Below are 25,954 nucleotides of genomic sequence, written 5' to 3' on the forward strand. Positions count from 1 at the left end.
TTAAAAAAAAAAAAAAGAAACTAAGAAGTGTGGTGTCTCCACTTTAATCTTTCTCAAGAATGATTTGGCTATTTGAGGCCTTTTACAATTCCATATGGATTATAGGATTGTTTTATTCTCTTTCTGTAAAAAGTGCCATTAGGATTTTTCTTGGGTGAACCTGGGCAATGTTATTACTTCATCCCCAATCAGTTTCCTCATTGGTAAGATGAGGATCATAATAGCATCTATTTTGTAATTATTCAGATTATATACACTAATGCAAGGGAAACACATTAGTATGTACCTGGCACTTACTAAGTACTCAACAAATTTAGCTCTTTATGTATGCTGATGTCTTCAAACAGGAATAGAATGCTTCACAAAGCAGATAGTAGGTACTAGCCACTCACATGTTCTCTTGGCTTCTGACACATGAGCTTCCCTGACCCCAGTACATCCAAGCACATGGGCATAGTTTTCCTTAATCTCTACAGAGGTTTGATGAGAGACAACTGTCAGATGCTTTCATCTGTATAACTGAATAATAAAAGCTATTCTAGCTGCTTTTGAAGGACAAGACAGTACAGATTAATCCTTAAACTTGATTGACTTGGAAGTACTCCTAGCAACATAAAAGATTTTGTCTGGGGGGATGGAGGAGCCAAGGCCAGCACCCTGATCTTACTGCCAGCTTATGGCCCAGTCGTAGTCCTGCTGCAGGTTCTGCTGCAGACTGGCAGCCACCTTCTTGTTGAGAGCCAAGGTGGGCCTTCCAGTCATGTTAGAGGGGCAGCTGAATGAAGGGGACACATTCTTAAAGCCACCCATAAGTTTGAAAAATGTCTGTTTCCTTTTCAAACCCAGCAGTATCCCCCTGGCCGAACTGAGTTCTTGTCCCCTTCCTAACTCCTGAAGCTTCCTTCATGACTGCCACACCATTAATTTCTTCTTGCAAGGCCTTCGCCTCACCTGGTCTCTGCACGCCTGTGTGTGTGTGTGTGTGTGTGTGTGTGGGTGTGTGTGTGGGTGTGTGTGTTGCCTTTCTTTTTCAGCACCACCTCCTCTTCCCAGGGTTCTCCTGCTACTCTCCTCTCTTTCTTCTTCTCTCTCCTCCTCTTCAGAGCCAGCTTTTCAGTGCCTGGCTACTCTGCCTTTTCCTTGGACTTCCTTTTCTTCTTTGCCAGGGATTTGGGGTTCTGTCCTATTGGGATGTATTCTGGAGCCTCCACTTGGATTGGCTGCTTCTTATTTTCTTTCTGAGAAATGCTCTTCATGGTCTTGGAGAGCTCAAGGTGCCCTAGGGAGATGTCTCCCCTCTGGTGGATTTTCTTTTTCTTATTCATCTTCACAGTATATTCCCTGGGGCTCCCCTGCTTCCATTTCTGACCTGAGGCCACCTGCTTCTTACCATTCTTCCCTACTAAGTAAGCATACTGAGCATCCCCAGACTCACAGAACCAAGGGTCCCTGGCAGAGGAGGCTACAGCCTCCTGGGCCTTTTTCTTCTTGTTGTGATTTTTGGGCTTCTTGCCAACTCTGGTCACCCTCCCGTGATGCCTGGGGTCCAAGGAGGTTTGCACCCTGGAGCCAGGGGACATGGCCAGAGGCTGTAAAGACTACCTTTTCTATTTCTTCTCCCCACCTAGGAATTCAGATGAGCCAAGAGACTGCTTCCTGGGGCTGGATAACTTCTCTCTCCACCTAGCACATAACACGGTTTCAGGTTCTAGGTGCTCCTTACAGAGGGTCCTGTGGCCCTTCTTTTTCTTTACTAGAGGCATCTCAGATACCTGCCTTAGAACCATACTCTTTGAGAGGGGTGTGGCTCTTGTGGGACAGACTTCAGTGAAATAATTGTCACTGTTTAAAACGGACTATTGAGTCTCTGGTTCTTTGATCACCTTCTTCTTCTCTTTCTCTGTGAGCCCAAGGCCCGGTCTCCTTTGTGGGTTTTGGTGATTATTCCTATAGGCCAATCTTCTCCACCTCCAGGTGAAAGCCGCCATTGGGACTTTGATAGGAATTGTGTTAGATCTGTAGATGATTTAGGGGAGCAGGGACAGTTAAAATATATTAATTCTAAAAATATATATATATATTAATTCTTGGGGTCCCTGGGTGGCTCAGTCAGTTAAGTGTCCAATTCTTGATTTTGGCTCAGGTCATGATCTCAGGGTTGTGAGATAGCCCCACATGGGGCTCTGTGCTGGGTGTGGAGCCTATTTAACATTCTTTCTATCCCTCTCCCCCTACCCCTCCCACCTGCCCTCCTACCCCAGCACGCATGCACAGGTGCCCTGCCCCCCCCCCTTCTCTCTCTCTCTCTCTCTTTTAAAAGAAAAAAAAATTGAATTATCTCAATCTGTGGACATGGGATGTCTCTCCATTTGTTTGTTTCTTCTTTCATTTCTTTCATCAGGGATGCTTGGGTGGCTCAGTGGCTGAGCATGATCCCCAGGTCCCAGGATCAAGTCCTGCATCGGGCTCCCTGCAGGGAGCCTGCTTCTCCCTCTGTCTGTGTCTCTGCCTCTCTCTGTCTCTCATGAATAAATAAATAAAATCTTTAAAAGAAAATTTCTTTCATCAATGTTTTATAGTTTTCAGCATACAAGGATTTTTATTATCTTCGGTGCTATTATAAATGGGATTGTTTTCTTGATTTTCTCTTCAGGTAGTTTGTTCATGGATAGAACACAACTGATTTCTGTATGTTGATTTTGTATCCTGAACCTTTACTGAATTTATTAATTCTAACAGTTTTTTTTCATGGATTTTTTAGGGTTTTCTATATATAACATCATGTCTGCAAACAGAGACAATTTTACTTCTTCCTTTCCAATTTGGATTGTTCTTACTTCTTTTTCTTAACCTAACTACCCTGGTGAGGACTTCCAGTACTCTGTTGAATAGAAGTGGTGAGAGTAGACACGTTTGCCTTATTTCTGATCTTAGAGAAAAAACTTACACGCTGTTCAGCTTTGAACTTTTGATTATGATTGTCAAGGCCTCATATGATGATCCCTCCCCTTCTGTTCTTTCTAACAGTTCTTCCCCTTTCACCCTCTGTCCAGACGTGTCAAAGTACCCCAGTCTATGGTGTCATGCACCATAGACTGGGGCTTTAATTATTATATGTATGCTATTTCTTTGTTTTGCAATGGTTATCCTTTCTTCTTTTCCATTTGATAAACTATTCATCATGTAAGCCTCAGGTTACAGAGCACCTTTGTAAAGCCATTCTTGACCTGATCAAACCAGACTAGTTGCTTCCTTTCTTCCACTGTACTAATATAAATCTCCCTTTTATAGTACAAGTTTATACTTACATATAACAATAGTTATTTGTCTTCATGGCTGCCTCCTCTGATGTCCTTGAGAAGTCCACAGTCCAGGAATCTGCTTTGTTAATAATGGAATACCTGGCATGTAGTGTTGTTAAAAAATGTTAAATAAATTCAGAAATGAATGAAATAATTGGTGAATGGTGCAGAACTCCATGCCTGTAGTCTTATTTAGATTTGTTATCTTCTTTGGCCTGAGCATGAGATTCTCAGTAAAACTTTGTGACTTTATTAATTGAACTTTTTTCTAAAAAACTATAGCAATCCTTATTTTATGTCATTATAACATATTCAGTTTTATAATTAATTCAAATATTTCTGGTCTTCTATGGTAAACTATTTTAAGAACTGTATATCTTTCTGTTCTCTCTTATGGAAAATTCTAAATTAGGGTCCTTAAAAGTTATTTACAAAAAAAAAAGAGAAAATGAAAGAAGTAGTAAATATTACTTCTAAAATTCTTTTCTTTCCTGATCAATATTTTAACATACTTTGTTTTTTAAGTATTATATTAATAATCACATTTTTCAAATACTCTGTGATTTAGTTACTGATTAAAAACAATTTTTTTTTTGGCTAGTTATCCTTTTCCTCAGAAATCTAGAACTTTTACATGAAAAATTTACTTGTAAATTGAATAGTAAGATTTTTTTTTTTTTGGTTGGGGATTAGAAGTATCTTGTTTTCTAAAATAATGTCTTAAGTAAAATATAGCTTTCTTAAAAGATATTGCATGAGTTTGGAGTCGTGTTGATGATAGGTTTGTAAGTGGCAACTTTAAAGCAGATATTTTCTTCAGCTTCTATGATTTTATGTCTTCCAACTTCTACAGTTGTATATCCTCTTTGCTATTTTACAAATAGACATAATGTTATTAGCCAGCCTTGAACTTAAGTAGCAAAATATGTATCTGTTCAGGTATCCTAGAATCCTTACCTTTTTTTTTTTTAATCTAGTATAATTTTTTTTACCTGTCCTAGATAAATCAGTGGTTATTATTTATTTATATCTATGACCTCCAACTCAATAATCCTTATTTTTTAAAAAAAACCCAAAATGTCCATAAATCAAATGGAATTGAGTGGTTAATCAATTCGATAAATGTGGAATGTTAGAAGGATGGCTGTATATGATTTTCATATGTGTTAATTTCCTATGAACATAACTGCTGACCTATTGTCATCAGTTCATGTATTTTTAGTTATTTTCCTAAAAGTGAGACTAAACTTGTATATATCTGTCTTCATTTTCTCCACAAGTTCTGTTTGTAATCAATAGCATGATCTTGCTTTATTAACATTGGCTCTAGTCCCTGGAATCAAATGTCTACAGCTTGCTCAGGAATAGGGAGATCGTGACCTTTTCCAGAAAATATAAACTCTAATTTAACTATATGTGCTTTTTTATTGGTAGCTTAGAATTAAACCTACTTCTTTTGTTTCTTTTAACACAGCTAACTCAACTTCTTTCCCATTATTCTATTTCTAATGTTGGTATCCTGCAAGCAACTAATTTTTATGTTTTTATATCTTGGTTCCTCAGGAACAAACAAAACAGAGATTTTATGGAAGTTTGAAGTATGCTTTAAATTTAAATTGCCTTGGCTTTCTCTCATTCCTGAAAGAAAGCAAACAAATTTTCGTGTTGCCTATTTTTTTTTTCCTAAGAAGGTAGAGGATTCCCATTTGATAAGGTGCTAATATTTTAACTAGTGAAACCTAAAACTTAAATTTTTCATATCAATTAAATGTTTTCTTTAAATAAATTTTCCAAGTTTTCTTCCACTAACAGAATCATGGTTTGGAGGGACACTTTAAGAGGACAGCCCTTATATTAATGTTTAACTCTTCTGGCCTGTGTGATAGAAATCATCCTTTATCACTTAATTGCTTGGTTTTGAAAGTCTTATTTCTTGTTATCCATGTGAAATAGTGCATTTATATTGTTCTGCCTTGGGTCTTCAGTTTCCATTTCTTCTTTTATCCATGCATATAAGTTTGATGTCCAAGAGCTACAGAGATTATGGATGGCAACATTTATTGGATCACATATTCCTTCTTCCATAGGCCAGTGTTTGATTGCACCCTGTGGCACAGTGTTTAGCATTCTGCCCAAGCCACTTCACTCAATGGAGTCAAACATGGTGATTCTTTCTTTTTTCCTGTGGGAAACTTCTCCATGCTGCAGAAGTTCTCACTATTTGGAGAACTTTTCTTAATCTCATGCCTAAAATGTCCCAATTATTTAAACTATCCTGGTAAAATATTCACGGGCAGTTGCCAAAAAGTCCTAAAAATATAACCTGAAGTTCTTTGTTGCATTGTTGGAAACCTTTTACCCAGCAGATACTGGAGATTGTGGAACTGACTGATAAAGATGATTATCATTTACACAGAGAAAATTCTTCCTTTTTCCTGTGTTTGCCTGTCTCAGTTCCTCATTCCACCTCCCCTTCAATCCCTAACTCAGGGAACTGCTGTTATTAATTCCTCGTATATCTTTTCAGCTTTTCTTTCTGTATATACAAGCAAATACAAATGTATATTCTTTTCCCTCCCCCTTTAAATAACGACAAGATGGCATGCCAAACAAAAGACAACCTAAACGGTACATACTGTTATACACCTTGCTCTCTTCACTCTTCAGTTGATCTTGGAGAGCAATACGTAAAAAAGTCATTCATTCTTTTTTTTGTTTTTTAATACCTAAATAGTGTGTTCCATTGTATGAATGTACTAGATTTATTTAATCAATCCTGTGTAGATGGGTTTTGGTATTGCATGTGGTTCTGCAGTGAATGACACTGAACTTTGTCATTTTTCATGTGGGCAAAGAAAAAAACAATTACTTCTTTGAAGAGAGTGCGTGTTGGCAATATTGATAATCCTTTCACACTGTCTTTATGGGAGAGGTCTCAGTTGACACTCCCCATAGCAGTACATGAGAGGTTACTCATAAAATGAATTTTCACTTACCACATTGAGTATCAGACTTCTGGATTTTGGTCAAATTGATAGAAGTAAAGGGGTAGCTTAATGTAGTTTTCATTAAACTTTTCTCATAAGTGAAATGGAATGTTTTCAGGAACTGTTTTTACCCTTTGCCAGTTTATTTGGGGAGAGGGGGAGGACTGGTGATCGTTGCTCTTTTTCATATTAACTTCTAAGAATTCTTGATACAATCATGCCTCATTTTATTGTGCTTCACGGATACTGTGTTTTTTATAAATCAAAAGTTTGTGGAAACTATATCGAGTAACTCTTTTGGTGCAATTTTACTCTGTTGGTGCGATTTTTCCAACAGCATTTGCTCACGTTGTGTCTCTATGCCACATTTTGGTAATTCTCAATACTAACTGAATATTTCAACCTTGTCATTATTATTATATTTCCTATGATGATCAGTGATTAGTGATTATGACTTGTTGAAAGCTTAGATGCTGGTAAGCATGTTTTAGCAACATTTGTAAATGAAGATATGTACTTTTTTTCTAGACATAATGCTACTGCACATTTAATAGACTACAAGATAGTGTAAACATAACTTTTATATGCACTGGGAAACCAAAAAATTAATTCGAATCACTTTATATTTGCAATATTTGCTTTATTGTGGTGGTCTGGAACCAAACCCACAATATCTGCAAGGTCTGCCTGGTATATCTTGAAGATTAGTCCATTGTTCAAAATACAATTTGTTTTTTCTTTTTAGTTTATAGTTTGTCTTTAGACTAATAAGTAAACACTAAATTTATTCTATCTTTGTTTATATTTTGCCATTCAAAAATACTTCTTTTACGTGGTCAAAATCATCTGTCTTTTATTATTCTATATTTAGAATCATAGTTAGAAAGGATTTTTCACCTTAGGATTATAAATGAATTAAGGTAAAACTATTCCTGTTTGTTTTATCTTTTATATTTTTATCTTAAATTTGTCCCTTTCTTCCATTAGATCTTCTAACTGGTTGTCATTTGTGTATATGAATTGTTTCCTGTATTTTAATATTTCAGCTTGCTCTCTTATTCACTTACTGTTTGCAATTTCAGCTGAGTCTCTTGAATTTTTGAGATATACAATTATATCATTTGTAAGTAATGGTTTTTTCTTCAATTTTATACTTTTAGCTGGTCTAATTATGTTTGCTCATATATTCAGTAAAATGTTAAGTAACAGTAGTATTAATGCTCACTTTGTTTTTTTTTCTTTTTTTATAAAACAGCTTTATTGAGGTATACTTGACATGTATGTGACATATGTTTGACATGTGACTTATATACTGTACTTGTTCTTTGTTCCTTTGATCCTTATTTCTTACCTTCTATCTTTATTTTTTTTTAAATATTTTATTTATTTATGAGAGACACAGGGAGAGAGAGAGAGAGAGAGAGAGAGAGAGAGAGAGAGAGAGAGAGAGAGATAGTGACATAGGCAGAGGGAGAAGCAAGCTCCATGCAGGGAGCCCGATGTGGAACTCTATCCCGAGACTCCAGCATCATGCCCTGTGCCAAAGGCAGGCGTAAACCACTGAACCACCCAGGTGTCCCTCTTACTTTCTTTAGAGTAAATCACAAATCACATAGTTTCTAATATTATGTTCTATCTCCTGTATTAAATTTTTAAATATACTTCTTTGTGATATTTTTTAGTGGTTCCTATAAGAGCGTACAGTGTGTATCTTTAAGTTACTACAGTCTGCTTTCAAACAATATCATATTTTGTCATGGATAATGTTAAGACCTTACATAGTAGAATTCCACCCCACCCTTTGTACCCTTGTTTTATATTTTACTTCTACATATCCTATGAGACTCATGACATATACTTAGAAGAAGTCTTTTATATCTACCCAGGTATTTACTTGTTAGGGCTCTTTTTACTTCATGCAATTCATAATTTCTATTTGGTGTCTTATCTCTTCAGTCTGAAGAACTCATCTTAGCATATCCATTTGGGCAATTCTTCCAGAGATGAATTATTTCTGCTTTTATCTATCTGGGAAAAAAATTCTTTATTTCACCATCAGCTTTAAATAATATTTTCACTGGACATTGACTCTTGGTTTGACAGGTTTGTTTATTTTCCTGCCTTTCTACACTTTAAAGGTATAATTTTATTATCTTCTGGCCTCCGTTGTTTCTGGTGAGTTGTCCATCATTTATGTTACCTTCACTCTCTATGTGATGAATGTTCTCTTATCCTATGGCTGCTTTTAAGATTTGCTGTTTATCTTTGTGTTTCAGCAGACAGTTTAATTATATTGTACCTAGGTGTGGTTTCTTTGTAGCAGGTGTGAACTTGCTGGTGATTCATTGAGCTTGCTGGACCTATGTGGTGATCTCTTTCATCAGTTTTATAAAGTTTTCAGTCATTATTTTTTTAAAGATTTTATTTATTTATTCATGAGAGAGAGAGAGAGGCAGAGACATAGGCAGAGAGAGAAGCAGGCTCCACACAGGGAGCCCAATGTGGGACTCGATCCCAGGACTCCAGGACCACGCCCTGGGCCAAAGGCAGGGACTAAACCGCTGAGCCATCCAGGGATTCCCCCATTATTTATTTAAATATTTCTACTGCCCCACTTTCTCTATTTTCCTTTTTTAACTCTAATTACAAATATATTAGGTCATTTAATATTATGCCACAGTTCTTGTGTGCTTTGCTTTGCTTTTTTCACTTTTTGTATCTTTGTGTTTTGGTTCGGATACTTTTCATTGACCTCCTGTTAACTTTATGGGTCCTTTCCTTTGCTGTTTCCAGTTCTTAAGTGATTTTAATGGTATCATTTTAATTATTTAATGATACTACATTTTTGTGTTATCATTTTTATATATTTGGTTCATTTTTATAGTCTCTCTTCCTCTACTGAAATTCCCCATCTCTTCATGTGTATTGTCCATATTTTCTACCATATCCCTTAGCATTTTTACCATAGTTATTTTAAAGTCCTTGTGTGATAATCCAAATACACGGATCATCTCTGGGTGTGTGACCATGGGTCACATTCTCTTGCTTTTTCATGTGTCTTGTCATTTTTGATTGTGTGCTGGATATTTTAAATAAAAGAGTAATAGAGAGCAAAGTAAAATTTTATCAAAAAATAAAACACGCAAAACAAACAAAAACACTCCCTTTTCTTTCAGGCTTCTATGGTGGAGTGGCTAAGTCAATCTGACCTATATAATTGGGCAGTATGTGGGCCCTTTATTTTTTGCAATTTCAGTTTAATTCACATTTTAAGGCTGTAGTTAAGCCTTTCCTGTCAGCAGATCTTGAGCTTTGAGCACTGGTGAATTTCCAAGATCTCATTTTGCTCTTCAGCCAAATCACCATCTTTTTGGTTTGTGGGATCTTGCTCTGCTATTTTATAGCCCCATTGCTAACTTTTTGACTCTCTGGGGAGTTGTCTTTGCTCTCCAGTCCTATCTTGACTTTCTATATCTTTGGAGATTTCTCTCTTTTCTACTTAAACTAAGCCTTAGGAAATTAGTGGGTTTACACTCTTTGAAGACCCAGAATGCCTCAGAGCATTTTCTGTCAGCACTGCTGTTCCCCTCTCCCATTCCAACCTTTGGTGGCTAAAATGCTGCAATGCCTGTTAGGTTTCTATCAGTTGTCTTTCCCTATCCCTATCCTACATATCCAAGATCTCAGAGTACTTAGCATGGACTTCTCTAAGCTCTGCTGCCTTACATCCCACTTTCAGAGGGTCAGCTGCTTTAGATTTGAGGAAGCCTTGCATAGCCTAGGGGAACATCTCTCAGCAGCTCTATCATGTCCTGGGTACTCAGTGATGACTCATATGAAAACATTGGTTAGTGAACCTTATACCTCATTCTGTGGCTCAGGATCATTGAAATCCTAACAGATGCAATGAAACACCGGGACACCTACACCCCGATGTTTATAGCAGCAATGTCCACAATTGACAAACTGTGGAAGGAGCCTTGGTGTCCATCGAAAGATGAATGGATAAAGAAGATGTGGTTTATGTATACAATGGAATATTACTTGGCCATTAGAAACTACAAATACCCACCATTTGCTTCGACGTGGATGGAACTGGAGGGTAATATGCTGAGTGAAATAAGTCAATCGGAGAAGGACAAACATTATATGGTCTCATTCATTTGGGGAATAAAAAAAAAATAGTGAAAGGGAATAAAGGGGAAAGGAGAAAAAATGAGTGGGAAATATCAGAAAGGGAGACAGAACATGAAAAACTCCTAACTCTGGGAAACGAACTAGGGGTGGTAGAAGGGGAGGTGGGTGGGGGGTGGGGGTGACTGGGTGACAGGCCCTGAGGTGGGCACTTGATGGGATGAGCCCTGGGTGTTATTCTATATGTTGGCAAATTGAACACCAATAAAAAATAAATTTATAAAAAAAAATCCTAATGTGTTTTGCCAGCCCTGATACAAACCCTAAAGGTTTGTTAGAAGTTTGGCCATTTTCTTCTTACATGTATCTGTGGAGGCTTGTTCTACCCCTCCAGGAATGAGAACAGCCATAGGTCTCTTCTTTATTATGAAATGCTCATGATTTTCTGGAATGTTACCCTTGGGTGATTTTTAAAATGATGATTTTTGTCACTTCTCCAGCTTGCTTTGTTTGTTAAGGTGAAAACAATAGTCTTCTAACCTACTATATTCTTTAGGAAACTGAAGTCCTATGTTATTCTTTAATTACCACTGCTTCTAATGCTTCTTTGAACATACTATGTCTGGGAAAGCCTCTGCCAGTGACCCACTTACACTTGTCCCCACACCTATTGTTTCAAACAAAGCATATAGATTTTATGCTTCAGAATGAGTCTCCCACCTTTAGGCAGTATATGTTGGCTGGTGCCTGTTGAGCTCAGCTATTGTTGAGACCCCTTAACCTTCATAGATTTTGTCACCCTCTACCAAGTGGCTCTGCGTGACCTCACCTGCTTTTGGACAGCTCTCCACATATTTTCGATCTATGAGTAATACCTGGTTTCTAGTTTTGCCAAGCATAGAGAATTCAGAGTATATTTGTTCTTTCTTCTTACCCACCCACCCACACACTCACTCCATCCTAGAGGGGAAGGAGAGGGAAAATGATGACTTAGAAGGCACCTGTTAACTTTTGCAGCAGTGTTCTTATTGCAAGTGCCATGTAATCATTACAACAAAGTGTTTTTATTTTTCTTATGCAGATGTGCAGATGGAAACTCAGAAAGGTTAGACACCCTCTCTGCAGTCACACATATAATAAATAGCAAACCTGGGATTTAAATCATGTTAGACTCATAATGCTAAATAATGTGCTGATAATGAAGTGCATTATCTTTGAAGCTTCTATCTTGTAATACTGCCTGAATTCTTTTTAGAGCTTGGAATAACATAAACAGGTATTTTCTCTTCTAGAGACAGAGCAAAAGAATGGGTTGGAACCTAAATGCTCAGAAAACATTAAGGCTCAAAGCAGAGGAACTTAAGTTCAGATATAAGTATAAAAAGAGTCAAAAGAAAAAAAGGCCAAAAATAAGAGGCAAAATTGAGTCCCAGGAGCCAGAAGGAACTGGAATGGAATAGCAATCACGTCTTTATATCAGGAGTTCATGTGACAACTGGGAGCAGAACTGACCCAGCCATGCTGGGCCATAGGTGTGTGAGGTCATCTTAAAGAGCTGAAGCAGCAAACCCAGAGTTTTATACACTGGAGAAATAGACTTGCTGGCATTCTCAATAATATTAATTATTGGATCCCTGGGTGGCTCAGCGGTTTAGCGCCTGCCTTTGGCCACGGGGCGATCCTGGAGTCCCGGGATCGAGTCCCACGTCGGGCTCCCGGCATGGAGCCTGCTTCTCCCTCCTCCTGTCTCTGCCCCTCTCTCTATGTCTATCATAAATAAATAAATCTTTAAAAAAAAACAGAGTTAAAAAATAATAATAATTATTATTATCAGAGCAGTTATTTTTCTTTAATGCCTACTCCATGCTAAACACTGTACTAGCTGTTTCATAAACTTAATCTCGATTTGACCTGAAGTGCATAGGGACTCAAAAACTTGCTTAGTAAAATCACAACTGGAAAAGGACAAAGCTGGAATTTGAGTCCAGACTCATCAGATGCCCAAATTGGAGGTCTCTCTGATTTAACATATTGTTTCTTCAAAAGACAAGAAAATAAGAGTAACAGAAAGTAGCCCCAAACTCAAATAAAAATTAATATGTGTAAAGAATATTAAGTGTATTCAGAGTAGAAATAAGGGGAAAATGAAAAAAGAGTGACCTCCTCAACTTAACATATCATCAACAAGATATGGTACACATTGGTTCATATTAGACTTTGGAAGAATCTACTAATGTCCACCTCCGGGTGCAATTAGGGCTACCGTTCCTAAAGATAACTCAGAGAAAATTCTAGGTGGGCCCTCCAGATGATTAAAAAGAATGGAAACAAGTTGGAAGAAAACAAGACAGATAAAGAAAGGTCCCACGATCATTTTCCATGATGGAAAGTTGTGGAGTTTTTAAGTGTCTTCAAGTCTGTGAAGAACTGTCTTGCCAAGTATGGGCAGCAGGTGTTGTTGGTCTGTACTGTATGTATAACTATAGTGCCATACATTTGAGTTTAATGTAGGGAATTAGTTCCTGACAGTAGCCAGTGACTGTTGGTAAACCTAATTGGTGAAAGTTAAGGCACCTCCTTCTGTAGGTTTTTATAAGATACATTTAGAGCAGGATGATATGAGGGAGCAAGGCAGACTGGAGGACCTCTCAAGGTCCCTTTTAGCCCTAAGGTTCTATTATGATTGCATATTTATAGAGCACCAAAATTGACTGTGTTCTTTTCAGGGCATAGAATTGCATTCATTCCCTGTCCAGGGCCATCATACTCAAAATTAGATCAACAATACCTTGGTTGCCAAATCAAGTCAAAGTTTAGCAGGTACATGTCTAACTATCTGAGAATGTGTGTGCTCTTCAAGAATGTTAGAGAATGACCTAATAGCATGGCACAAGATCTTTAGTTACTGCAAACACTCCTATAAGATTTGTATTAGGTTCCTCTAGGTGTTTTTATTTAAAAAAATAATAAGAAGTCATTTCTTACTATCAAGCAACCAACTTTAGAATGATTGACTCAAAATTTCTAATTCAGAAGGAAAAAAAGAATTGGATTTTATTGCCAAACTGTTTTAAATGGTAGGTAATATTCTGTTATTATTAACTTGATAGCTTTGAATTTCTCTGACTGTGGATGATTTAAATTCAGCCCATTCTAATAGGTGAACTACATACAAAAAAAAAAAAAAAGATGTTGCTAATTTAAAACTAGCCAATAAAGTTTTTTTTTTTTTACTGGAAAAAAGGAAAACCCCATCATATATGGTAAAAATTAATAGTTTAAGTTGTCTGATTTTGACCATATTTTTTATTAACATGAATAATTATATATCTAATCAAGGATTTATTTGGACATTTAATTAATCTCATATATTTAACTAGTTGTAGAAAAATTGTTTATCAAGAGCCTCTACACTTTTTCCCCCACTTATCTTTTCGTACTTTTTAATAATTTTAAACTTTTAATTTGGAAATAATCTCAAGTTCAAAAGAGTTTAAAGAAAAGTGTAAAGAATAGTACAAAGAACATACATATATTCTTTACCTAGATTTACCTATCAGCATTTTGTTCCATTTGCTTTATCATTTGTACATGCTTTCTCTACTGATCTTTTATGCTCTACATATGTCTGTTTCCTGAACCATTTGAAAGTAGTTGCATACATCATGCATCTGTTCATATTTTTAAAGTAATATAATTTTATACCTTTCTTCAAAGTAAAAATACTTTTTCTCAGATAGCTCTATTATTTACCAAAATGTAGAGGCAACTTGAACTATTATATTTCACCTTGTTTTTATCCTGTTATCTATTTTAACTACCATTCATGAGGTCCTTTTCATGCCTTGTGTCTGGAGTATACTATTTTTTCAGATTATGCTTTAATAAAATCTGAAGACTTGACACCGGCACCTATTGCCACAATATATAATATTATAGCTTCATCATGTGACATGTTACAGAATTTTGTAGTGCCAAATTCTAGTGACATTATTTTTATTAAAGAAAACTTTTTAAAATGTAAATATTTGTTTGAATATTTTCTGTTTCATCTTGATGTTGATTCACAGGGCTGAATTTTCATGTTTGCTTATTTCCCTCACAGTAGTTTATAATTCCACAAATCTAAGACTGGAGTTCACTGAAGGAGTAGTTGCATAAGTTCAAAATGAAGATGCAGCTTATAAAAAAGGGAATGAAATTCAAGTCAAACACAAATAATAGGAGAAGGGGTAAAACTGGTTTAGATACTGATGAACAAATTGAAATTTTTTTCAAGTTGTAAAAATTTTATTATATATTTTCACTGATGTAATTTATCAATATCTTTATTATCTGAGACTAAAACCAGCTTTTAATACATGGACTGAATATTTTTCCAAATCATCTGAGATATGGAAGAGGTATAATTATGGTGAAGTCAGTTCTGTAAAGTTTTCAGTAGATGTTGAAGACATAGAGCCGGAATCAATTTAGGCTCAGGAGGAATGTGGTCTTACTACTCAAATTGAATATTTTGTGGCAGAGGTGCTACCTGTATTCCCAGAAAGACCATAGCTCAGAGAACAAGTCAAAATACAGTACAATATTGCCTTTTTCATGTAGCCACTGAATTTTGACCTGAAATTTTATTAGAAAGCCTCATTCTCCTCTGATAACATGTAATTCCTGTCTGTTAGGTTTTTTTTCTTGTGTGCTTATTAGTATTAAGTTGACTGTATGCTTGCTTTATGCTAGACCACTGCCAGAAAAACTGGACAGAATTAGTCTCAAGAATATTTTTCCTTCTGTAGCACCCACATGCAACATGTACGATCTATAGTAATTCTTATTCATTTGAAATACAGCAATTTGTTCCTGTCAGTAGAGGATAGGTTTGTTGTTTTAAATTGCCAGGTTTTGTTTTTGTTGGCGTGTTCCCCAATACAAATTGAATGGCTGACAAAAATCTATTTGTATGACAGTTCAATCTAGATAAGTGCCCTCTGTGGCCTAACAGTACAATTTGGGGTCTCAGAGATAAAAGCAAACTGAATGCCAGGCTTCTTGTAGCAGAGCTTCTTCATGCAGATAACAGAAGTAATCCATATTCCTGAGGTACACAAATCAGACAAACAAAGGAGATATATGCATGCACATCATCTCGTTTGAAACAGTGGTCTTTTAGCTTCCACATAATAAAAAATGGGAATATCTAACTGAGGAGAACAAAAAAAAATAGCTCATATGAGATATGGCTATATTTGAAATTAAAGAGAAATATGGTATGGACTTATAAAGTTGGCGAGAGGTCTGTTGCCTAGCATTTTCCCATGGTATCCAGGTTTCCCCTGTTATCAGAAAGTTGAGTGTTCCTGTGAAAGCTTTCGTAAGCCGAAATGATGTAAAAAAGCAAAGAAACAGTTATTATTGTTATATGGCAAGATTTTTTAACATTCTCAGACCCAAAGAATAACCTCTCGTATGCTTTGCTGATACCTTAGACACATCTTGCTAATGGACACACAAAATAAATTGAGATAAAGCACAGATGCTGACAGACACAGTTCAGAACCCTGGCAGCCTGATGCTGAGATGCTGAGTGCTGTTCCTAGGGAGGGAGCCAAGTGGGGCCACTTTCACTGCTTTGGGGGGAGCTGCCTTCCTCATGGTTCACTGAGAAACAAACGCTGTCATTTTCGCTTTTCACTTTTTTTTTTTTTGTAAAAGTAAAAATCCTCTTCAGATTTCTTCCAGCTAGCAAAAACAGTTACTAACATAGGCCTTTAAGTAAAGTGGCATAATGTGAGTTTTCCAAAAGCAGGGGATACCTGTATTGGCTTTTGTCAAATGTATTTGCTTTCTATTTTAACATTTTCTCTTCTGAAATATCTTTAGACAGTGATTCCTTTGGAGCTTTGATATTCTGCAAGAGATAGGTTTAAAGGGGGTCTCCTTTAGTTCCTAAGATGAGGAACTGAGAATTTGTACCTTTTGGCTTACCTCTGCCTTAAAATATGTCAGGCTTACCACGCAGATATCCCTCAAATATAATTCATATATAAAAAGAAGGATGAAATATGTGCTAACAACAGTTATAAAGAAAGAGCTGTGACTAGTTCATAAGGTAACAGACACCCTGGAAGTAGGGCTAAGAGGTCCAGTTGTAGATATTCTGAAAAATAATCCATAGTGCTTGGTGATGTAGTGGATTTGGGAATAATTTTTAGGTTCTTATCTGAGGAGACTGTGTGCCTGGTAATACCATACATCAAACTAGGGAAAACATAAGGAGGAGCCAGCGTAAGAGAAAGAAAATGCCCCACTGTGTCTGTGCTTAGTCTGAGATGCCTTCAGGTTTTCTAAGGTGCCCAATGGGAATTAGATTGGTAAGAAGAATTTGCAGAAAATATGTCTCTCTTTGCCAGCTTCTAGGTGATAGTTAAAACACTGGGTAAAAATAAGATCATTTAGATGAGTGAGAAGAGATCTAAGGATGAAGACCTAGCTGGACAAAGAGGGAAGTTATAATGAAGGACACTGAGAAGGAGAGACCAGAAGGGTGGGAGGAATTCCTAAGGAAGACAGTGCTGTAACTGCTAAGGAGAAAGTGGGCAACAGTGTCAGATGCTATCAAGAGGTCAAATGTGAAGATGTCTGAAAGGTGGCCATTGGAGCCGAAGTTGGTGCACCAATTTGAGCAACAAAATAATGATGTAGTATTAGACTATAAGTCAAAGTAAAATAAATATACATAAGTCCATACAGATATCAACAAATTACTGAATAATGATTGAGGAGACACATCTTTCATACAGAAGATTGCCAAATGAGTTATGAAGATACTCCTCTCTGAAAGGACATTGAGCATAACTCCCCACTCTTAAGTGTGGGCTGCACATAGTAAGTGCAGTACAGAAGAGGGAAAAGAGTTACTTCTCGGTAGAGAAACATGACAAACACTACTTCAGTCTGGTACCAACATCAACATCAATAGTGATAAGTCATATTGATAGTATGTACCTTGATATGATCTGATGAAAATGGCACTTTACCTCTTGAGTCTTCCTCCAAAAAACACTACCACAGTCTAGTCGGAAGAACATCAGAAAGATCCCAGTTGAGGGACATTCTACAAAACACCTGGCCAGCCCTCTTCAAAACTTTCAAAATCATCAAAAACAAGGAAAGTCTGAGAAATTGTCACAGCCAAAAGGATCCTAAGAACACATGACTAGTAAATGTAACATGGAATTCTAGATGGTATCTGGAACAGAAAAAAAAAAAGTATTAAGGAAACCTGGAAAAAGTATGTACTTTAGTTAATAATAATGTGTAATAATGAAGTATTGATCCATTAACTATGACAATTGTATCATATTAATGTAAGGTGTTAATAATAGGGGAAACTAAGTGTGGGTTACATGGGGACTCTACTATCTTTGTAATTTTTTTATAATTCTGTAACTATTCTAAAACTTCAAAAGTTTACTTAGAAAACATGGCTAATGATTTTGTCAACGAGGAAGATACTGGTGATCCTAGAGAATCCTGTGGCATGGCAGGAAAGCATCAAGTTTTAAGTTGAGAAGGGGCTGGGGCGTAATAAGTGGCATTGATGTTCATGGAATACTCCTTCAAGAAGCTTGGCCAGGAAGGGAAGGATGAAGAAGAGGTTGGGTATTAGATGGGGAGTGTAGTACTGGCTGAAATAACATTTTGAAATATATAAAGCTGGATACACTTAAGAATGTTTATATCCTTAAAGGAAAGAACCAGTGCAAAGTGACACACTGATGATATAAAAGAAACATTCAGCTGATGAAGCAAAGCCTTTGCCTTAGTAGGCAGGATTTTATTCAATTCAACTGAAAATGGAGATTCTTATAGGAGTAACATGTTGTTTATGAATCAGGTATGAATATTTATTATACTTCATAGTTTGGGGTCACCCTGATAGGGAAGTAATCTTCAGAATGTTTCCATAGAGAACTTGGGCTTAAAAAAATTGGTTTTATTGCCTGAGCATCACAGTTTTATTAGCCATATTCATAAAGCATGAAAAGGCATCTATAAATTATGAGAACTGTAACCTCGCTACAACACAGCATATACTACAATAAAGAATCTGTCACAACATGGGTTCAAAAGCAAGTATTAGGGAAAAAATATTGTAAAAATTATTTGCCCGTGAGATGGCTGGTTCCAATCTAAAATTGTAGAGTAACTGTATAGGGAGTCACCAGATCCCATGGGTAAGGAGGCAGTTCTTAACACATTTTAATAACTAGTGCAGCTCCTCTCCTGCCATCTGGGTAGATTATTGTTGCTTTATGGTGGAGCCTTTGAAGATTAGTCTTGAAACATATCTAAGTTACACCCATAAGTGTGGTTGTGACTCACCCTCAGATCAGACATTTTATTCTATGATATAAAATATTCTGCCTTAAGCATTCATCACCCTTGAACTTCCAAATTTATTGTTGTCAAGATTCCAGATGTTGACAACAGTGTATAAGTAAAGGCTTGCTTTTTGTTTATTTATTTCGGAGGAGGGTGACAAGAAACAAAATCTATAAACTGATCAACTTTATAGTTGGTGATCAATTCCTAGAACCAGATGAATGGTGCAGCCAAACCTGCCTTGGGGAAGGAGCAGTAGGACGGCCTCAGCCTGCCACAGTGGTTTTGTAATATGAAAGATGATGTGGTAAAGTAAAAAGAGCATTGACATTGGGAAATAGATTCCATCTTTCTTTTGCCTAGTCTTTCCCAAATATGTGGCCTTGGGGAGATCACTCATCTGACTTCAAACTCCTCATCTCTAAATATGGTAGGCTGGCCCAGATGATGCCTCATGTCACTGTCAAGATTCTGTTCTTTTTTGAGATATCTTAGTTCTTTATTGAGATCATTTGCTCTTGGAGATCTAGACCACATGAAATTATGGCTATGGACAGACTTTCAGTGAACAATTGCTTTTTGTTCCTAATGCTTAGCAGATAATGTAGGGAAATCAACATACGACTTAATTATGTAATTTGTGTACTTTGTTTCAGTAATTCTTTTAAAAATAGAAATAAAGCATATGTTATATAGCATTCATTTATCAGAGTATCATTTTTCCAGTGGGAGTGCGTAGGGTATGTATAAGTTATTATCAAACAAAACAATAAACATTTGACATTTTATTTCAAAGATAGTCTATAGAGTGATTTTATTTTATATTCAGAAAGTTTTTTAAAAATTAGATTTCCTCCACTGAAAACTTACACTATTCCAGATGTTGACAACAACATCTGGGCATTCTATCATGAGCTGATTTTCTGAATGAAGTAACTAAATTATTGATTGACAAGCTAACATGATTTATGGCAAAGCCACACTGTGTTCAATAGCAATGTGAAAGCCATAAACTACACGCATATGCAAGCGAGGCCATGATACTAACTAACTCACATTGCATTTTGAAGCACCAACGCGCTAAACTTAAATTTTAGGCTTAAGTTTAGAATTGCTGGAGGAGGAAATGAAGAAGTACAGTTACATGATTTCTGGGCTCTCTTTTGCAAATCATTAAATGATGTAGCAGCAATGTGGTCAGAGTTCCTAGTATAAATAAAGGTCTATTCTAGCATTGTGAAACACAAATAGACTTATTATTCCATATGGATTGCATATGGGTTTGTGTGAGCCTGTATGTATATGTGTGTGTGTGTACACACACACACACACACACACACACACATATAACCTCATTATATGCATATAAATATTCACATGTGATGTTATAGATAAATTTTTAAAAATAAAAGTGTGTATAATCTAACTCATTATTTACAGCCCAAACATAAATATCCACTTCAAACATGTAAAATGTTTTTGAAAGTATAAGCAAAAATAAGAAGTGAAAGTGATTATGGTAGAAAGACATTAGTCTTTTTCAAAAAAAAAATATTTAAATACCTTTTCCTGGTATTACATACTAAGAACAATGGATTCTTTCAGTATTCTCGCATTAACCTGCTTTTCCAACTGTTGGTAGCTAGCAGCAGGGCATGTTAGTATTTTCTTTCTGGTGGCTTGCATATGGTCCATTGGCCATGAGTTTATGATAGATAGAAAGTGTGCTTTCCCTTTATGAATGCTACAATATTGGTGACATGTGGCCTGTGCACTTTCCAGCGAATAAGCTTGACCTTTAACTCTAAACAGTCCCTTGAGCAGAAGCAAGCCATGTTTAGTGGAATGATTACTTAGAAGAAACAGATTGGAACCTACTTTCTCTAATAACATTAAAGAAATGCAGTAAAGTTTTTCCCACTGAAAGTCATCCAAAAATGGTAGCATCACAAAACAGGGAATTGGGCAAAACAATATAGTAGACTTACTGACTTAAATAATGTTAACTTTTTTTTTTAAGATTTTATGTATTTATTTGAGAGAGGGAGAGAGCACAAGCAGAGGGAGAGGCAGAAAAAGAGGGAGAATCAGATTCTGCACTAAACCGGGAGCCTGATGTGGGGCTTGATCCCAGCACCCTGGGATCATGACCTGAGCAGAAGGCAGACACTTAACTGAGCTACCCAGGCACCCCAATAGCAGGAACTTTTAAAAGTTATTTTTGATATGTATTGGCATATCTTTTTCTAGGAAAGGTACATTAATTTGTACTCTCAGCCATGTATGTGTACTGGTTTTATTGCATCTTTTCCAATATTACTAATATTTAGTTGAACATCCTTTGCAAGGTTATCACATTCAAGGTATTATTGGTTTCCATTTGTTTATAATATTTAAATTCACACAACAGCCCCAAGAAATAAATATTGTTGCCATTTTTATATATTGAAGAAAGTGATATTCAGAAAACATAATTTGACCAAGATCACATACTGAAATGTTATCTCCATTCTTTTTGCTCAGTGGCCTGTGCTTTTTTATCCTAACTACTTTCCAAGAATCTAACATTTACCTAATAGTATACTTTGCCTTTACCTAGATCATGTACTATGGTATGTTTTAATCATAAATCTTTTTTTTTTTTTTTTGCTAGAAATTAATGTGGCACAATGAGCACTGTGATGAACAAAATTTCATAACTTCCTTTTTTTTTTCCTCCAAAATGTAAGTTTCCTGTCCTGGATTGATGAGCTTTTTTAAGTCTTGGGTCAGGGGTGGAGTGTGTATGAAAAGCTGAAATTGGTCATGGAGAAATAGAAGTGAGGTTAAAAATGGAATGCTTTGTGCCAAAGATAGATGCATTTTAGAAAATGCCATCTGGGCATTAGAGAAGTATGATATTATTTAATTTGAACCAGCTAGAATTCAGTAAGAAATGAATGCCAGCAATTATATGACTGGCTAATAAATATAATTTCATGGTATTCTGTAAGATATCCCAAAGTGTTAATTGTAACAGGAGCAGTTAAATTCTTTAGACCAGTTAAATTCTTTGGCTATGAAAGCATAACAGTTTCTAATCACCTGGTAACTTTGGGCACTATTAAATATATGGAGATTGAAAGACATGGTAGAAGCAATGGAAAAGTCTGGCCAGACTGAGTAATTTGTTTTAGACCTATGGAGAAATCTATTAACCATTTCTTCTATAGACCAATTTGATTAGGAAGTAGGACAAGCTGTTCTTTCATTACTTACCAAAACCGTACTGCACTTTGTATCAATTATTTGGCTGTCTGCAGCACATAGATTAGAATAAAGGGCTTTCTTAGTGTTTGTGAATGTTGCGGATTGCTGATTAGTAATTAAAGTACTGAATGAAGAAAATTAGGCCAAAATTGAATGCGAATGAGAAAGTCTTAATTCTGCGATACAGATGTTAGAAACAGATTGTCTTGAGCAGCCCATTCAACATAGTGACATTCTACACAGCCATGGAGTGTTTGCCTCCCATGTAAAACTCAAGTCAAATGCCTTAGAGATGGTTTCCTCTCCCATGCCTTGTGATGTAGCTGTATGGGTATTAATTTAGTGAAATATCCTGTCTGCCAGGTGTGGGAACTAGCTGATTTTATTGTAATACCAGATCATTACTTAATTCATATGCAACAGAGTGCAGCACATGGAAAGCATTATAAATCTATTTACAATGTGGCTGGTCTGATGATAACATTGTATTAAATTCCCAGGTGAGGCAATTTAAGCAATTGCTTTGCCATGTGCACGCTGTGGAAATTAAATTCTCATATATGCTTTAGTAATAAACTAACTGCATTGTTATGCTTATGTGAGTGGTGGATTGTAGAATCCTCATTCTGGCTATGTGTACCCTATCTCACATGTAGAATCATATGGAAGGCTGCATCACAGATCACAGTTCTTAATTAGTTTCAGCTAGGTTAATTCGTTTTGTTTCTAGTCTAGCAGTGCCTATCCAGAAACATATTCAGTTCAGTTGGGAAATACTAAGGCTTGGGTCAAGTAGACAGATTGTTTCAAGCCAAATTTCCAGACAGAACTGGGCAAGTGTATCTGTTTGAACTTGGCTTTAAGAAAATCAGCCAATCAGTGTGCAAAATCAGCCAATCAGTATCCATATACTAAGTGAAAACTGCTTGGAATCTGAAATCCTCACTTTCATAATGAAGAACTCACTTCTGTCATCAGTTTAAAATAGCCCTTGAAACTTTGTGTGCCTAACTTTTTAGGGTTAACAGTCAATTGTTAACTTGCTGTATATTTTCTAGAGCTCACATACAGTCTGTAGATTTTTCTGCCCAACTATGTCTAGTCTGCCTAAGTTTAGTATAAGTTAGAAGGAATAAGCTCTACAAAAACACACAACTAAAAGTGAGGAGTGCTGTTGTATTTAAACTGTGAGTGTGTGTGTGTGTGCGCGCACACGCGCGTGTGTGCGCATGTGGGGGGGGCGGTGGGCAAATATTGTCAGTCGAAGCTTTCCACCCTTATGGTACAGACCTGAAATTGCAATAGATTACAAACTGCATAGAGCTTCTGTCTTCTCCAGAAGCCACATATAAAGCACCAGTAGACAGTGGTAACTGACAACTAAGACTAAAAATGTTGACAATTTCTTGATTTGCCTGGTTAGCTTATGTATAGAAGTCATTAACTATTTATAAAATGCATTATGAATTGGGTTCCTTCAAACTGTAGCTGAGTGTGTGACATTTCCAGCTCAAATTCTCATGCTTGCATTTGGCTAAAATACAGATTTTATACAGTTGATAATAAAGTAAAAATATTTTAGTTACTTTATGAAGATACAGTTGATGTTTCAGTTTCATTAACTTCCAGTCAGCTGAATTAAAATATACATAATACTTAGTAATGGAGAGTGGGGTTATTAAAAATTCCACAAAAGGTAAAATTATTTATTAATGTTTTGGAGGGAAATTATCAATAAAATAAGCAGTTTGTCATTCAAAGGAATTTGCCTTTTTTTGGTATTCAGTCAGTTTAGTGATGATCTTGCAGTCTAAATTATGGCTGATTACAATCAGCTTACTTAAAATTTCAAACCACAAAAAAAATTAAAAGAAAATGCCAATGTCAGGCATTTAAATATAACTCTTAATAAAACAAAGTCTTGGTTTTTTTTAATTGTAAAATGATACTCCAGTGTAAAGAGTTCAATTTTCTGCATCAATTGTGTCATTTTCAAGAGAAACTATTTCTGATATTTGAAATGAGGGTTTTTTTAATTCTTTAAGAGAAGTTAGTTTAATCAGAGAACATTTTATAAACTCAGCATATCATTTTCTTAATTACATCCAGAAAGCCATCCAAATGACCAGTTTTTACCATCCCAATATTAAGGACTGACATTTATAGAGACCACCCTTCAACTGTGGATAAATCCTTAGTTCTCTGTTGCTGAGCATGTACACTCTTAATTGCTGGTTTTCAAAAGCAATGGATTCTCACCAAAACAAGATTAGATATTTAGGGATACATGTTTGTAATTTTCTTCTTCTTTTGAAGTTTAGTAAATCAAAATAAGAATATAATGTAATTGAACAATCTATGCCAATTTGTTGGTATTTTGGTGAAAGGGGGAAAAACAAAAACAATCTCCATATGATATTCTTGCATACTGTGGAATGTTTTAGTCTCCCATAGTGATGAAATGAATAATTAAAAAGGCAGCTCTGATACCACAGCCTGTTTAAAGGTTCTCATTTCCTTTAATGCTGTAAAATACTTTTGCTTAGCTAGTTTGAGACTACTGTAGTGGGGATCTCCAAATGGGCAAAAGAAAGGTTTGGCTTGATCTAAATATTGTTGTAAGGCCATGAGGGATACTGACCTTGCAGTTTAGCATTTTTCAATACAAATTCTGTATGAAGTCTATAGAAATAATTAATAGTAGCTTCAGTAAATACAGTAAGAGAAGCAGGCTTAATATATGCTGTTTGTGGTGGTAAAAAGTCTGGCATGTTCACGACCGAATGAGTTGGTTCACTCTTGAATTGTTAAGACATGTGATATAGATGTCATTACTGACCCCAGGCTAATGACTTAACTTTGCTACTTTGTCCTCTGCAACACTGTTGGTTTTATTTATCTATTTGCTGCATTTGCTAAGGTACAAGAGATAAAACTGCAGCAGAGAAGGGGGCTTGGGGTAAAGATTTAGGGCAGAGAAGGATGCCATCATCTCCTTTGTACTGAAACATTTTGCAATGTTTGCATTTTTTTCCTGAGTGTATTCAGAGGTCAATAAAGTGAGGAGGAAATTTTGCATGGTAGAATGAGAACAGGTTCTAGTTTCAGTTTAACCAAAGTGATCTGTAGAATTCCATGAGATTGATTTGTTTTTCTGAAAAAATAAAGGGATGTCTAGTTTTGTTTATTATTATTTACACTCCAGTCAGCCTTTTTTCAGCTAAATTCTACCAGAGAGTTAAACCCTAGTGCCCTTAGGCTTCTATTCTATGTAATGAACTAAATTCTCTCTTATGTGCCATCCTTGGGAGATTGAGAAAACAGTCACTGAAATAATTTTCTGTTTTGTGGTTCAGATAAGGAACCCCAGTTGAGAAAGCCTGCAACTTTAAAATGATTCAAAATCTATGTGGTTTTCTTGTCAAAAGGCCTTTTAAATTTTAGTGTGATTTTTACATTTAAGATATTATGATCTCTATGTAGCAAAGCGGTGTTACTTACTAGTATAAAAATCTAATTAAAAATCTTGTTGACTTCTGCTCAAGGATTATGAAGAGTCCTTTTTAAACTACAATAATTTTTCAGATCATAGTTGAACAAGTACGAAATTTTAAGGCCTAAACTATAGTCTGCAAGTGAGAAAAAGATTACTATTTCCCAGCTGCCATTTTAAAATTGACTCTTTTTTGCTTAGTTCAGAAGCAGAAAAGGCAGCAAAGTAACCTGTAAATCTGCATTTGGATCTGAAAGGGTGATGCTGAAGGAGGATCTGAGGATGGCACTCTAGTTTCATAACTAACTTTCAGAGCCTTTAGCTTTTCCAAATGTGTGGACATTTAGATAAGTCATGAATTGCTTATAGACATGTCCCTCTGACTTAACAGGTCAAGGTCGATTTCT

At 36.0% G+C, this 25,954-nt stretch overlaps 1 protein-coding gene and 1 pseudogene across 9 annotated transcripts in view; one reads left to right on the plus strand and one right to left on the minus strand.

Moving 5' to 3' along the window:
• VTI1A (vesicle transport through interaction with t-SNAREs 1A) overlaps window positions 1-25,954 on the plus strand; it is a 357,804-nt gene that overhangs the window by 52,894 nt on the left and 278,956 nt on the right. The gene's annotated exons all lie outside the window — the stretch shown is intronic.
• LOC112917043 (lysine-rich nucleolar protein 1-like) lies at window positions 571-24,825 on the minus strand (annotated as a pseudogene).

The sequence above is a fragment of the Vulpes vulpes genome, chromosome 15, assembly GCF_048418805.1.
Source record: "Vulpes vulpes isolate BD-2025 chromosome 15, VulVul3, whole genome shotgun sequence".
Lineage (NCBI taxonomy): Eukaryota > Metazoa > Chordata > Mammalia > Carnivora > Canidae > Vulpes > Vulpes vulpes.